Source organism: Melitaea cinxia, chromosome 6 (genome assembly GCF_905220565.1).
Source record: "Melitaea cinxia chromosome 6, ilMelCinx1.1, whole genome shotgun sequence".
Taxonomy (NCBI): domain Eukaryota; kingdom Metazoa; phylum Arthropoda; class Insecta; order Lepidoptera; family Nymphalidae; genus Melitaea; species Melitaea cinxia.
This window is the reverse complement of record NC_059399.1, coordinates 16,124,795-16,142,694: the sequence shown is the minus strand read 5'-3', so window position 1 is coordinate 16,142,694 and position 17,900 is coordinate 16,124,795. Positions and strand designations below refer to the sequence as shown.

Below are 17,900 nucleotides of genomic sequence, written 5' to 3'. Positions count from 1 at the left end.
ACATATTAGAACGCAAAAAATACGCAAGTGAAAACGGAACCCTAAAATTTTTTATAGTGGACCTTAATTAAAGCATACTAAAACCAAGTTCGTAGAATCGTATTCAAAAATATTTGCATAAATGTTGCAATGATAAAAATAAATCAGCGACTTGAAACAAACAAGTGTGAACAAAACAAAAGAATATGTCAAGATCTGCATCTAATATACTTTGACTAACGTTATCTTGATACTTTCTTATATGTATACATAAGACAATTAACTATCATTTTTATCAAGACAAGTCAATTATTTCGAAAAACAAAGATACCGTCTGTAATTGCACTTTCACTCAGAGTTTGAAATATTGTTCACAATGACTATTTATTCGTAAAAACCTAAATCTACGCAAAAAATATAACGACAATTGAACCATTTTTCAGTATTGTGGATCGGTGATTGACGCGACAGTCAAATTTATTTTGAATACTATTCCCTGTCATATAGATTAGCTTAGCTTAAATAGATTCATTGATATGACACAGCTTTAACGATTAAAATATTAAATGACTGGAATTTAACTTTAATATGATTTTTTTCTATTTATAACATTTTTCAAGTGCAACTTCATTAGGCGTATGAGGGTAAAATATTTACGGTTGAAACGGCAACGTTCTGATGTAACGGCAACGTTTTTATTGTTAGCGCTGGTACGAAAATCTACAGCTTTAGATTGGTCTAAATATAAACGGGCAACACACATGAGTTCACGCATTTTTGGCGCGAACTTGTGGAGGGCTATGTCCAGCTGTGGACTGCGATAGGCTGAAATAATGATGATGATGATGAAATATAAATGAGGCTTAAAAATGAGTTTGCCAAAGAAGTTTCACTTCTGACATGTGTACTTTGTACGCACGCAGTTTTTTTTATTTATTTATTGGAGATTATTGGAGCTTACTACTTAACAATCGATTTTCGTATAAGACCCCCGGTAAATATGAAAAGTAAAATCTACTGAACGAATAACGTTCTTGTTAACGCCATCTATCGGAACCCTATGGAGAACCCTAATGTGACGACGCCATCGATATTGATTCGTTTATTTACCATTTTAACTGAGGTAGGGGGCACAGCAGGAATTTCCTGTTCAAAATATGGAGCAGCCCGACTGGGGTACCTCGACCTTACAGAAGATCACAGATAAATAATACTGTTTTCAAGCAGTATTGTGTTCCTGTTGGTGAGTAAGGTGACCAGAGCTCCTGGGGGGATTGGGGATTGGGTCGGCAACGCGCTTGCGATGCTTCTGGTGTTGCAGGCGTCTATAAGCTACGGTAATTGCTTACCATCAGGTGAGCCGTACGCTTGTTTGCCGACCTAGTGACATAAAAAAAAATAGTAGTTGCCTTTTTCTAATAGTAAGCCTTTTTGTGCCTATTCAGACAGTCGATCTGAAGGAGTAAGCTCCAGTTGTGCGTTAGAGGTGACACACACTTTTTATATTATTTAACACACAAATCACTAACCCAAATACTTATATTAGCCTGTATGAGTTATAAAGTTTGCAAAAAAATTTTTTTTTCTTGTTCAAGCTATTTAATTAACTGGTCCTACTACTTCTTTTTGCGTTAGAAAGCCTGATTATAAAACAAGGTTAAATATTATAAAACTACGTCAAACGAGAACCCATCTGACAGGTATCGGCCGAGAGACATCTCGTAACAAATCGATTCGTAAAAATTTTGTCAAAAGAAAAAAATATTTACATTGATAGTCAACGAAAGCCTAAGTACAACGAATAACATTTGTAGTTTTTTGATTTTCCAGGTGTAATTAGAAAAATATAGTTTACATAATAAACGTATTAATTTGTTAATGATATTTATTACGATTCAAATTTTGTTTCCAACGAAGATTAGATAATAATAGGTCTGGTTTAATTTTTTTTTTACGATAATTGAATCACACGTGTATAGTCGTGACTTCCTTCACAAGGGACTATTATATTATGTAATAAATCTTGTATCTAATTTTTAATAATACCAATAAAATCAGCTTTAGTTTTTGGGGTGTATATGTGCCAATTATGTAATTGAAATTTTTTAGAAAAACTGGAAAATTGTTAGAAAAGTAGAAATATCGAAAAAAAGTTTTTTTTTTATATTTATTTAAAGTAGTATTTGTATTACAAGGGTATAAAAAATATTAAATTAAAATAAAGATTAAAGCTTTAAGGTTTGAGTTTTAAGGTTTAGTAAGGTTAATTTTTGATTTACGATGGCAAGAAAAAGAAATTAATGTTTAAATGGTATTTATTTTATTAAAAAAATAATAAAATTACGCGATACGATGATATACACAATTATGCATGATACCATGATCCTTTTTATATTTCTAAGTATGTTTACAAGATTTCATAGTAACAATAAAATATAATGATAGACAATTATTGCCATTAGAGATCTGACATCGAGACACGCAGAGTTATATAATTTAATTTTTTTTTGATATTATAAAGTGTTTTCTGGATGGACCGATTTCGATAAAAAAAATTTAAATGAAAGCTGGTGCTTGTCATTTGGTCCCGTTTAAATTTATTTGAGAATTTACAAGTACTTTTCGAGTTATATCTAATAATGCGCTTTTACCTGACAATTTTTTCGTCGACCTACGTTGTATTATACCGCATAACGTTTTACTGGATGTAACGATTTTGATGATTTTTAATTTAATCGAAAGCTGGTGCGTATCATCACATTTTCATTTCATTGAAATATGATTACACCTTTTTGAGTAATCTTTTATAACGCGTATATACTTGACTATTTTTTCGTCGTTTTTTTTTATTACTAGTCGATGTAATTGAAGATGGTTTTTTTTTCATTTGCGAACAAACAATTATTTCTGTATTAGAAAGATAGTAATATCCATAAATTTATATGAAACCGCGTGGTAAGTCAGACTATTTGAACATGGATGATTACAGCTTCACCTTAGGAAGATATTAAGATAAGATTAAGATTTTTATTATCTTTAAAATTATTTATAATTCCTGGAATTTAATTAATATAATTAATGATTAATGATAGATGATGAAGATACACATATTTTTCCTTATAGTTTGTCACAATTGAACATCTCGTTTATAAAGGTCAGAGGTACAAATGTCTATCATTGTACTGCGAGTATACGCTGATAACTTGTTTGAACGAGCTGATCTGGAAATTTACTGGTCTATAAAATAATATATATTTATAATATTTAATTATTAAGATGAGGTATGGTATGGCGCATTTATAAATTATTTTTATTATTGTTAGATTTGTCTTCGAAATACCAATAGCTACTGCTTTAAAATTGTGATTACGTTTTAAAATTAGTAATGTACAATAATAACGTTTTCGCCACTTTTACAGTAACCTACAAAAAGAAGTGAATAAATAAATAAACTTTTTCACTCAACACAAAATGGTAGCGTTACATTTACCCTGTGTCAGGGTTCCGGAAACATACCCAGTACACAATCAGAAACGCCCAGATGGCGAACATTACAGATGTTGACAATAAAAATCAAAATATCAAAATTAAAAACATACTTTATCCAAATAGGCTTCAAAAGCCTGCGCAACAGAAATAAGCAATTCCTGTGACCATTCCACTAACCTGACTAATAAATAAATAAATAAATGTGTTGTTAAATCTAATTGTAGGTTACTGATAAAGTTGTAACTCGAGATCGTGAACTAAGAGGGAAATTAACTTTAATTAACAAATCCTTAACTGGCAGAGTGCCAAGAAACACGCAAGCCTATACTTAAATTGTGAAAGAATAAGTAATTCAAAAGAGTTTTTTCTACTATTTCAATCATAAAGAATATCTTCGACATCCATCAAGTCAATACGATAGAACTATTTAACTCTGAAAGAAAAACTAGCCAAGCTTAAGGTACCTATTTCGTTTCATTTCATAATCGTTTGACGGATTTCATTTTTGCGAAGTGCAAATGTGTTGTTGTTGTTTGAGTAATTTGATCTCTTTCATTCAGGATTATTATTATTTTTTAATGAAAGTTTTGAGTCATTGAATCTCAATACTAGTATAAGTTATTTCGCCAATGTCATGTGGGATACTTGTTGAAGTCGTTTTAAAACATTACAACATCGAGAAGCTCATCTCGCCTAAGTTTTGGGTCAATAACGAAATATTTGAACAGGTTAACCACTAAATGTTTTTCACCACAAACCGAAGCCACATGTTAAGATGTGACCTTAACCGCATACTGAAACGATTACATTAATGATGAGAACGATACTTTTCAAAGGTTTTAAATAATTATTGATCAGATAAACAACTTATTAATCATTCATTCATTCATTTTAGTTTGATTGCTTTTAGTAGTAAAAGAAATAGTACAAATGACTTTGCCAATGTCAAGTATAATATTGAATATAATCAGGTGATCTATCCTTTTAGTCGAGAACAAAAATAAAATGCAACAAACAATTAATACAAAATTACTTAGACTGTGACAACTTCCAAAATTCAATAATACTTTACTGTGACTTATGTATTATCAAATTAAGGGAAATCGAAGGACTTCAGAATATCCATCTGTAAAATATATTACTCAAAATAGCATTGATTTAATTTCGTTCAGTTCTAAATACATTACAAAAATTATTCTATTCACTTGTACCTTATATAATATGATTATGATTTGCAGTTTCATTTTACTAAGAATATCATCATCATCATCGTTTCAGCCTGTTGCTGTCCACTGCTGGACATAGGCCGACGCAAGTTCGCGAAACACATGGCGCAAACTCGTGTGTTTTGCCCATAGTCATCACGCTGGGCAGGCGGGTTGTTGATCGGAGGGCTAGCTTTGTCGCGCCAAAGACGCTGTTGCCCGTCATCGGTCTGGGTATTTCAAAGCCAACAGTTGGATGGTTAACCCGCCATCGGTCTGCTTTATAAGTTCCAAGGTGGTAGTGGAACTGTGCTATCCCTTAGTCGCCTCTTACGGAGAGATGGGGTGGCTATATTCTTTAATGCCGTAGCCACACAGCATATCACTGAGAATATCGTGTCATTATAAGTTGTAGATTAATTATCGTTGAATTTTAGTTTAAATAGTCAATATTAAATAATAAAATAAACAAAACAAAAAATAAATAAAATAAAGAGCATATCAAAATCAACAATTCGTGAGGGAAATGATTTTTTACACATTTCTTTTATATTTTTTTATGGATGTAATTACACAGTGACGCTACATATATCGAAAGTAATTTCTTTTAATCATCAAATGTCAAGAACTTTTCCTTATATTCCTTCCTTATGTTTGAAATATTGTGCTCTCAATCCGTATTCTCTTGACATTATCAATGACTTTGACTTTTTAAAAATTTAATGGCTTTTAAGGGCTTTTGATAATTGTATACAATTTATCATTCAATACATTTTTTTTCAGTTCCTTTGTCTCAATCTTTTATGTCTAATTGTTTTATGTAATTTTAAAATTAATAAAATTTAAATAAGTATCCAAAAACAACGAGATATTTTTGTTGAATGAAATATATTGCAAATATAAAAACAATTTTAATATATTTGTAGCGACATCTATCTCGCAACATACGAACTAAGAAGTGGTGTATCCTACATTGTGACATTAAAGTTATCCGAGCGATTGCACATATATACAAGAACCCGACAACAACCGTTGTGGTTCAGTAGCCCACCAGACAACACCCGTCTGATCGGAGGATCCTCCCTTTGCGATGGCGGATAAGAAACTCAACACACACAAATAATTAAAATTTCCCTTTTATACTTAATTTAAATATGATATTTTTTTCAACTGTATGTACAGTTAATTATTTATGATTAATTCTTGTCTCCTTTAAGATAATATATTATCATGGTTATTTATTGTAGGCAATTCTTCTTTATTAACTTGAAAAAAAATACAAATTATAGATACATTATAATCAATTAAAACTTATTTAAAACCTGTTCTTTTACTTATATTATAATTTGTTAGATTTATTAGACTAGCAATACCCGTGCGAATAGTTCGCACTAAATAATTTTAATAATTAATTAATTTACAAAAATAAAAGCAGTATTACATTTTTTAGTTGTAGATGCCGGTAGAGCAAGCAATTATCGATAAAATTATATATAATTTATGTAAAGTAATTGTGAGGTTTTTTCGAAAAAGGGAGGCAAACATCTTAACCTTAGCGTATTAATGTAACACATCTTGTGTGAAACAATCAGTAATATAATTAAAAGACAAATTGTTTTATTACACGGATTACAAGATAAGGAAAACATTGTTACTGCAGTAATCTGGGAAATATCGCAACAATATTTCTTGTTTTTTTTTCCTTACTCGATATAATCTTTAAAATATCAATGATTTTCTGTAGTAACGTCAATGAAAATTTAGCTTTTTCGAATAGGTCACTAATATATCTTTAAAATTCGAATCTCTTGTGTAGCTTTAGCTAAATGTATATAAATAAAATTTAACTGAGGTAGGGCATAGTAGGAAATTTTCTGCTCAAAATATGAAGCAGCCCAACTGGACTAGTACCTCGAACTTATAGACGACCACAGCTAAATAATGTTTTCAAGCAGTATTGTGATCCTGTTGGTGAGTAAGGTGACCAGAGCTCCTGGGGGGATTGGGGATAGGGTCGGCAACGCGCTTTCGATGCTTCTGGTGTTGCAAGCATCTATAAAGCTACGGTAATCGCTTACCATCAGGTGAGCCAAAAACTTGCTTGCCGACCTAGTTATATAATTATATTTGAAAAAAAAACAGTAAATGATAAATTAAAAATGAGGACTAGAAATCTACCGTATCTTAACTCAACATTTAACTGTTAAAGTTTGACACTGTCTGTGCTGTGTGGCTACGGCACAAAAGAATTTAGCCACCCCCTCTCTTCCCGTGGGTGTCGTAAGAGGCGACTAAGGGATAACAAGGTTCCACAACCACCTTGGAACTTAAGATGCCGACCGATGGCGGGATAACCATCCAACTGCTGGCTTTGAAATACACAGGCCGAAGACGGGCAGCAGCGTCTTCGGTGCGACAAAGCCAGTACTGCGGTCACCAACCCGCCTACCCAGCGTGGTGACTATGGGCAAAACACGTGAGTTCACGTTATTTTTGGCGTAAACATGTGGAGGCCTATGTCCAGCAGTGGACTGTATAGGCTGTAATGATGACTGGACACTGTCTCCAAAGCTCTGATGAAAAAATAATTTTGTCTATTCATCATGGTATCACATTGAAGCCTATATTGTATAAATATAAATGAACCATATGTATAATTTTAGTTTATAAATAACACAAAATGTGTGGAAGTATCAAGTAATATTAAGTCATTAACAAATTCAGAATATTTTTCTATATTTCCAAAGTTCGGTGAATAATCTCGTTTGTCCACTTTTTACGTATTAAAAATCGATTTGCAAAATTTATAGTCAAATATTATTTAAAATTTTAACCATTATATGGTTGCATGCTATGCATGTTGATTGATAAAAATATCACGATGATTTATTTAACAATCAAATTAATCGTGCATAATTTATTGCACATCATTTTTTATAAAGCTTGAAAGCAACGCTATTCAACTTTACTGCTATAACTGTCATAATGAATTTATATAAACGATAAAAAACTACAATTCGGTTGAAAATATTATTTGTTGAATTGATTTTTTATTATAATACGAAGACATATAAATTTAAAACATCAGCATAACATTTTTTTTTTTTTTTCGTTTTGATATCGCAGGGTAACCCATTTATGGGTGATATCCAGGATGCCCGGGTAGGCATTCCTAGACCGTATGTCGGCTTCAGCACTTGGGGGTGCACTACCGACCAAAACCCCTGCGGGAGCCTTCAGCCGCTTTAATTGGAGGGTCCCGGATCTGCAGGCAACAGGATCCCTCCAGCGACAGACTGGCCTCGGCGAAAAGACCAGACTTCTCCTCCATGGGGACTGTCCGGCTCACCTCTGAACAATATCGACGACGCCATATCTAGCAGGACCGGGTTCCCATCCCGGCCCGACATGGGCACAGGGGCGTTACTGGAAACGCATTAAGTAGCGCCTCCTACGCACCCCCGTTCGTCGCCTGCGGACGGAGGCCTCTTCGGCGGCCCCCTCTCTCATCCGCTCGTCGTTCTCCTTCTGGGACATTACTGTCTCGTAGAAGGAGACCATCGCCTTCCAGGACTCGTCGTCGCCGAGCATCGCGGTGATGACGCTCGGCAGTGACAAGTCCCCTCCGAGGACTGTCGTCAGATCGCAACGTAGCGCCGCCCATCTCGGGCACACCTCGATGGTGTGCTGGGCAGAGTCCACCGCCGCGCCACAATCGTGACATCCAGTCGTCGGCTCCTTTTGGGCCGTCCGACACAAGTATTCACCAAAGTAGCCGTTCCCGGTGAGAACCTGCGTCAGACGGAAGGTGAGGGGTTTGCGCTTACGGCGCATCCACCGCTCAAGGAAGGCAGCCGTTACGCGTGTGCCATACGGCTGCTCCGCCAGGTCCTCCCCCCACCTCCGCATTAGTGCTTCTTGCCAACATAACAATTTAACTGAGTCATATAACAGTATATCCAAATAAATTAACAGATAGATACATATTTTGTAGAAATAAATATCCTTTATTTATTTAGCTTAATCCCTTTCAATTGTGCAAAAGAAGACATTCACGTCAGAATTACGCCCTTCCAATCCCACCATACACTCAACACGTTATTGGGTTTCGCGATAGTCTGTGCAGCTAAACCGACCTTTAACTACGATCCCTTTCGAAATTCTTATCGTAGATGATCCACTTTTTGTTACCAGTGAACAATATCTTTAAAAATGATTCGATATCACTACGTCTCAAGGAAGAATAGCAATTACGGTCCATTGGGTTTGTTTCAGTGAGTTCGTGTGGCACCAATATATCGAGCTTATTTGTATAGTAAGTCTTTTCAAATCGGCCAAAGTATTTTCTGGTCAATTCTCAGATTTTGAGTTAAATATTAACTACTCGAAGATCGATCTAGTTCAACTTTTTCAAAAATTTCGTCACGTTAATCCGTAACTGAGTGACTAGAGGAAAATGCATCTTTGAAATCAAAATATTCTGACTAAAAACGCTAAAACAATTTTGTGCTACTCTTACTGATACTGCATTACGTCCATAAGCGTCAAGATTTTTTTTCGCGGCTTGAGTCACACTTTTTTCCTTTTTAAACTAAAACTTTAAAATGTACCGAAATTCTTTGTTGGATTCGCCCATTTTTGTGGATAGAAAAACAAATGAAACGTGGCGAGAAACTGTTTTACTCTTTAATTTCATTTTTTAAATGCCACCTTTCTATAGTATCGAAACCAGCCAGTTACAAACAATACAACCAAAAAGATTTTATTGCAAGTTTTTACTAAAAAATACGGTAAGACTTTTTTGCCAACCTATTATTACTAAATGATAGAAAGCAAAATTAATAAGCAGCTAAGGTGTATTAGATGTAATATAAATTGTCACATATGTATGTTATATTATGTCACTTATTCATATTATTTATGTAATTAGGAATTGGAACTTGTAAACAAATTAACAAAATCCGTTGTAATGTATGGAAAATTTATAACAAGCTATATGTATTTGCTCGTACCAAAATGAGCGTGTGTTTTACGTGTGTGTTTGTTGGATAAAAGATTTTTTTTTGTATTTATTACGTTCGTGGTTTTAATTAAAAAAAAATAGAAATTATACAATTTTTTAATTTTCAAAAACATTAATTTTGTTGTTGTTTGCCGCGAACGAGTTTTGTTATTTGAGGGCGTCCTACATAATACTTAAAAAATTTCCGATGTACGATTTCCGTGTAAAATCGATACGTTTTATATAATACGTTTACATAAAGCGTTGATAATAGTTTTAATTGACTTGTAATGTTTACGATATTTTTTTGTGTATGATTTTTAATAGCTTCTTAAATGATCTTTTGGTATAAATTTCATTCATGGTAGCTGTATTAAATGAAAGACGTTTTTAAAAAGAGTAACTGCAGAGTTTTTTTACTTCTTTTCTGCGGTTGATTCTTATCTGTTATCTATATTCCAAATCTGTTGTAGCTACATATTAAAAAAATATTTTTTTCTTAAAGATTTATATCATTTTATTTGAAAAATGGGTTTTGAAAATTGTTTATGAATCGACACACTATTATTTAATTTAAACCTTATAACTTTACCTGACCTAATTTTAAACACAAATACAAAACAATATGAACATAAATATTGACATTTTGCTTGAGTCAGAGTTCTCGATATTTATGACCCACTGATATATTAAAAAAGTGTTATTTTTATAAAAACAAACAAAATTATATTGTATTTGATGAGTAATCAATATAATAATGTCAGCTTGGGTTTAGCTACTCGACCATTTTCTCATTAAGTACGTATGTACAAAGACTTGCAAATGAGACTTGCTCAAGTTGATTTGACTCGATTTTCATACTGGGTGTTTTATACAATCGCTTGTAATTACAATTTACAATTTAATAATTTACTATGCAGTAAATGCTAAAGGGATTATTGAGTATTTTTGTTAAGTATTTAGTTTTTTTTCTTTATTTTTTTTTTGGAAAAACGTGACAGAGTGAAGGAAGTAACTTCCAGATTATAGTATATCGTTTTTAATAACATTTTTCAGATTTAGAGAAAATTCTGGTAAACCTAGATTAAAATAGGAAAGTTAAACTAATAAGTTTTGGTTTTATTTTTAAACAATAAGCAAAAATTAACACCACAAGAAAGACATATTAAAATTTTAAAGAAATTATTTATTGACATGTAATATATTACTTATTAATATAAAGAAGATTTTAAAAAAAAAGTTTTCACGCTGTCAAAACGTTCAATGAGAACGTAGCCTTAGTAATTTGAACATAGTATTGCGAAGCGCAAACATCGCTAATGTAAGTAATATGGACGCGAGTCAGCGCAACCCACTGTCCCACATAAAATACGATTACACAAAAAACTACTAATAAACGTATAATATATACAAATATTTTTGCTAATTCATACAAAATATTATAGGTAATAATTACGTTGATCGGACCTTGTTGTGAAATTGTACTCCAGAATCTTTAAGTGTAGAATTTTCAATAGCGCTTGACTTTACCTGAAACAAAAATAAACATATTAGTACGCGCTTCAGCCTGTAATATCCCACTGCTGGGCATAAGCCTCTTTCCCCATGTAGAAGAAGGATCAAAGCTTAATCCACCAACCACGCTGCTCCAATGCGGGTTGGCGGATATATTCTCTACTATGAGTAACGGATCGCTATCAGGTGTACATGATAAAAACCGGGGCCGGCGACTTAACGTGCTCTCCGAGGCACGGTGGAGAGTGGGAAGAATGTTTGTCTTGTGTGGGGATCGAATCCGCAACCGCCAGCGCAACAGCCACAAACCAGTGCTGTGATCATTGTGCCAACGCGTCGTCGTTTTTAATTTGTAGATTTATAATATTTTCCAGTTAAAACAACTGCACAACTTCATATTAGCCTTATTTACGGTAGTATGTTTAAATATTTTTGGGCATTCCCTGAATGTTATAAGTTTTAATTTTATTTGCATTTCGCAGTATGTTTTGATGGATAAAAATATGTTAATTATTGTACATTGATGCGTATTCTGCTTAAGTTAAGAATGATTTATGTTAAAAACTGAGTTTATATAAGTTCAAATATTATTTAAAGATAAACTAAATATCTAAAAAAAAATGTCAGTTCCTATGTATAGTTGGCCATTATTGCCTAGATGGGAGCTACGAGAATAGGCTTAGCTAAACGATAGCTTCTATACTGTCTGTAGATTTTATTAGTTATTATTACAAATTTGGACTTTTTAGTCAACCATATTCATAACTCAAAAACATATACTTACCTATTTAAAAAAATATGGTTAAAAGAAAATTAAAACTTAATGATGATATTTGGCAAATGTACGAAAATATATATTTAATTTTATTTTTAATTTTTTGATATTTCATATTGACAACAAATTTTTAGTAAACATTTAAAAACAGAAACACATGTGGTTTATTCTGTCTAGATACTCTTCACTATAAAAATCCAGACCGTCGCGGACGAAACCGCGATAAAAGCTAGTATACTTATAATAATAGAGATTTTGTTATTGAGTACAATGTAAAAACCTTTAGGTATAACATAATAATGTATATAATTTAATTCGTTGCAAATGAATATTATAATTATGTCCATGTCCTAAAGGAAAATGAGTATGTGGAGTTTACCTTGCTGTAAAATTACTAAAGGGGTTAAAAAACACCATTCACTATTTCAAAGTCAAATTAATACAAAAAAGAAACATAAATAAAGAAGGATTCGTTTTTTAAATTATACAGTAAGTATTACTTTTTTAACCACATACTTCATTATAGAACATAAGAACTTATTTCGAAAATCATACATTATATATGTAGTATATTTTTTTTTTGTCATTCAAAGTTAAAATATAATTTAAAAAATACGTTATTACTTAATTATTCTCAGAGTTTAGCTTCTAAAAATTATATAGCCAGGCATCCATCTATAAATCATTGTGTGATTTGTTGCTGTAGATTTCTCTCTGTTAAGATAAAATCAAAACATCCTTTCTCAATCTTACTATAGTAAACAAAACTGTGTTAGAAACAATATTGTATAAGCTATATATATGCTAGCTATATGTTTGTGTGTGTGTGTGTGTGTGTAAATTAAGGCAAAATGTTGTCAATCCTTGTCTTGAATATTTAAAATCTTTCCATTCTCTAAGGCATGGTTGGTACACCTAACAAGGACACGATCGAATCGAAAAATCGCTGGTGCTTTGGTACGTATATGGCACACACACCACTACGCCAGACCGCTTGACAGTAAGTGGTTAGTCGAGACAGAGTCTACAACAATAATGAATTAGGCTATTGCTAATGTAAAACTTAATTATCAAGAATAAAAAATAAATAATAATAAAAATATATTATATATATTTAATTAAAGCAATAAAAACACATTACGATTATTTCTTGCCTTGTTATGTGCAAAATGTATGATCATATCCATGACGAACATTACAGAACTACTCGTATTTTGACGTCTTTGTCGACTTGGGATTTTTTATTTAAATTTCGAACGCCAATGTTTATAAAAAAACTCATAATATAGCACATACTTTTAAAAATTCTCCGGTACTCGCTTGAAATAATTAACTGAAAAACAAAAGATTTTTTGTTGTTTAATTTTTAATTAAATTATTTATGAGTATACTGTGTACAATATAAAATTTTGGACTTTTGTAATATTGTCTTACTGACCTTTTGAAGCAACATAATAGTTTTTACAAAGAAAATAATCGTATATTGTTTTTGTATGTATAACTTATACTTATATCGCACATTTTTAGTCTATATAAAGAAGGAGTGCTGAATGCTAGTAGTATTTTCTTAAAATTATAAAAAAAACACACTAAATCAATTTAAAAAAAGAAACATTACACACACTACAATGTACTTGACACACACGCATATATACTCTTTTGATTATTATTATAGAAGTATAGTCTTTGATAACAGAACCTTAATAATGTTCAAACTTATAATTTAAATTACTTATGGTCAAATTTCGACCACTGGGCGAGCACTAGTATCGAGAGTTAGACACGATATTCGTTATTACATCATTGTTACAATTAATAATAAACGCTTATCAACCGCTAATCGAACCCGCTTTGCTTAGCACCTCCCTTTGCTTTAACGAAGGCCTACGCCAAAATGCAATATTGTCAGACGACACCAGACAAGCGTAAAAAATCCGGTAGGATTGACAGTTACAGACACTTCAATAAAAAGTGTGTGAGACCAGCAACACACAAACACACAACACAAACACAAAACCCCGGACCACGACTATGTATGGATTATACAAACATAAACGATGAACGGAAATCGAAATACATGCGAAAGATTGATACTGTGGCTGCTAAATAGTCGATATTAATATTGTTGGTTTGTATTACATTTATTGATTGATTGAATTTTTCTTTAACATCCCACTGCTGGCCAGAATTCTCTTTCTCCGTGTAGGGGAAATGTTGGAATTTATTCGATCACTGCGGGTTGAAGGATACATTCCCTACTATGAGAAATTCTTACTAGCATTCGTCACTACATAGTATAAAACAAAGTCACTTCCCGTTATCTGTATGCTTAGATCTTTAAAACAAGGCAACGGATTTTGATGCGGTTTTCTTTAGTGAATAAAATAATTCCAGAGGAAGGCTTATAGATATTTATAATACATGCATAATATAGTAGAAGAACACTGATAGTTTTAGAGGTTTCTAATACGATGTCGTAAGTAAACGCGTTTTTTTGTGCATATATTATATGTAATATTTGTTTTATTTTATATTTTTTATTTAGTATCAGCATTAGACCCGTGCGAAGCTGGGGTGGGTCGCTAGTAATAAATATTCGTACGAATACAAATATACGTCCCGAGTGGGTTTCGATCCCGCAGTCATTGGTGTTAAGGCGTCGTGCACGCACACTCACTATTACACCAGAGCAATGTTTTATATATGTATTACAAGACATCAAATTATGAACAGAGATTTGTTCCAGTTTACAATGTGACGGCTTACGGAGTTTTGACTTACATCCGTTACATAAAACTAATTACGTCTGGCTCGCTACTTGTACGACACGCTCATTCGCTTGGCTTACTAAATCGTGCGATAATTCAACTTGGATTAGTTCTATGCCTTTTTTAATATCATATCAAAAATCGACCTTTCCAGCGGGGATCGAATCTGCATCTCCTACTGATCATGTCGGTGCTCTAGCCAATTAAGCTATGGAACGATGTACCCGTTAGATCGAGATTCTTGATATGATGATTTTATATTCGGTTTAAGCGAACCGTGGCGTTGGATTAGTTTTTTTTTTTTTTAAGCTTTGTGTTCACAGAATGTGTATGGTTCAAAATTTTGTGATCAGATACAGATCAACTATAAATTAGTGATAATAACGTAGTGAAATTTAAAAGGATTAAGCATTAATTATTAAATTCAATCTATATATGTAAGTGTCAAATAACTCGAAGTTTGTATAGAAAAACTGTATTAGCATAGACAGCTAGGATGATACCTAGGTACATAGTAATACTTTTCAACTGTATTAAAAAGACAATGGAAAAGAAAGAAAAGACAAATGGAATATTTAATTTAAATTATAATTGTCTTTCGCATACGAGACGATTAAAATTTATGGTATTTAATTAAGTTGACATTCGAAGTCGCGTGCTAAAAATATCTCCAAATCTATACGTGTTGTTTTTGATTGTTACATCTAGATCTATGTAATTTAAAATAGTTCATAAAAAGACATAAGTTCCGATAGGGTGGGAGTTTTTAATAAATAAATTCTTAATCCAGGTCAACGATGTTTTCGCAAAATTTCGTAACAGATTAGCAATTTTGGGGAACTTGAAAGAGTAGCACAAACACAGCCTTACAAACTGTGTTTGTGTTCATCACTTTATCATCACTTCAGCCTATCGCAGTCCACTGCTGGACATGGCCTCCACAAGTTCGCGCCAAAATTGGCGCAAACCCATATGCTTTGCCCATAGTCACCACGTTGGACAAGCGGGTTGGTGACCGCGGTGCTCTGTCACACTGAAGACTGTTTGAAGATTTGTGATGTTATTATCGGTTAATTTTTTTCTTTTTTTTTTTTTTCTTTGAAGCTAACTTAATTTCCAAATTAGAAAAGTGTGAAAACACACTAATAACTAATATGTATGTTCATTTTTTACTTTAATTTTGTTAAAGCCAGTATAATATAATAATAATAATAATAATAATAATCTTAATTTCGGGACTAGCCCATATAGTGTTAGTAACAATGTTGCTTATAATCTAATGTTAGTACAATTACATTTTAATACATTTTGAATTAACAATAACTATAATTATGTTTTTTAATAATAATAATAATAATATAATTTATGTTTTATAATTAACATAGACCAAAGAGATATCACGGTTAAGTTATATTGTAACTTTAACCCACACGTTAGCTGACTCGATTGTGAAAGTGTAGCATGTGTTACCGCATTCCGTTAGAAGGGCAAATTTGATTTTCACCTCAACTACCTCTATATATTATGTAACAAAGCTGTGTCCGTGTCTATATATACATAATATATTTTGGACTATTAATCTTATTCGATGTTCACCTGTCGATTGTCAAACAATTTAACCTGTTGATTCTCAAAAAAGGAGGAAATTCTCAATTCGCCTGTCTTTTCTATGTATATTAGCTACCTCGGAAATAAATTGATCTAAAGGTGGTGAGTGTCATGTGATTCCTTTTAAATTTAATTGTGATTTAAGAAGTACTTTTAGAATTATTATATACCTCATAATTTTTACTGGGTAAACCGATTTCGATGATGCTGTCCTAAATCGGAAGGTAATGCTTGTCTTGTAGTTGCATATAAGTTTCGTTTTCGTATTGAATCAGATTTCGTATTGATATCTTTGATAACGCGTATTTAGTTGACTAATTTTTCATCTACACACGCTGTATTATTTGTCGATGTTACTGAATTCGCCTTTTTTTGGTTTGAAAACAAACACAGTTATGCTTTATAGTACAGTTAGATATTAGTGGAACACTAAAACCTAATCCTTAAGTAGTCGAAATCGGTAAATAAAGTAATGAATTACTTGTGAAAGGACTATTGATTGGTAGTGTTCGCAGTAAATCTGCTTTCTGCTCCGTAAGAAATTTATATGATTCGATTTATTTTTTCATAAGTATTTAATTATGTACTATTTATGTATATTAAAAAACATTATACAATTTGGCCGTTATCTATACACATTAGGAAAAGGCGACCTTGTATTATTAATATTTGAATTTATTTACATTATCATTATATCATTAATATAATAAATATACGTTTTCGTTGATATAATTTATAAAAATTAAATAAAAAAAAACAACATAATTATTGAATAATAAAATTAATTCATTAATTCAAAAGAGAAGGAAATTAATTTCATCCAATTTTAATTATCCTATATATATTTTTTATAAATAATGATTCTACATTTATATAAATTTCCTAATACTTTATAAAAGCTTCCGATGGAATGGTGAATAGGAACAAATTGCTGATAAAATTAGAAAACTTCGGAAAACGTAACCGCTAAATCACGTTTGACATTTAACAAGCTTAGACGACATCTATCAGGTAGTAGGTATTATAAATAAATATACGGAAAAAGAGATATCTATCTATCTATATATTATAATAATATTAAGCGGGAAAGTTTTTTTTTGTGTGTGTAATGGCTGAGGAAGGCTAGAAGTTTATACTATATTTTTATTATTATTTTTTTGTTAAATGAATGCTTGTGAAACCTCTGTGTACAGCTAGCATATTATTTAAATAGTGAGAATTGTTTATTATAATTATAGAAAACCAAAATAAAAACGAGCTACTTAACAATGTACATGTTAAAAATAATGTAACAATATTTATCTTTCATAAAATCAAATAAAAATTAATGGAACAATTTAAATAAATATAGCGTATTAAAATAACGTTATATCTTTCACGCACTAGTTCCATTAATGTCTCTTTGAACACCTTACTACATCCGTTATATAGTTTTTGAAAGTATCGTCACATCTATATAGATGTTATGTACCTACGAGTATATGTATAAAATCATTAGGCCACTGACTCATCACGACATCTCACTCAGACGAACAAAGATGTAATTTGGCAAGTAAGTA

At 31.9% G+C, this 17,900-nt stretch overlaps 1 long non-coding RNA gene across 1 annotated transcript in view; it reads right to left on the bottom strand.

Annotated features, from left to right (window-relative positions):
• Nucleotides 1-10,907: 10,907 nt before the first annotated feature.
• Nucleotides 10,908-17,900, bottom strand: part of LOC123654426 — a 29,022-nt gene continuing 22,029 nt past the window's right edge. Inside the window, exon 2 of the long non-coding RNA XR_006743243.1 lies at nucleotides 10,908-11,205. This is a non-coding gene — a long non-coding RNA (uncharacterized LOC123654426). The remainder of the gene's footprint in view (nucleotides 11,206-17,900) is intronic.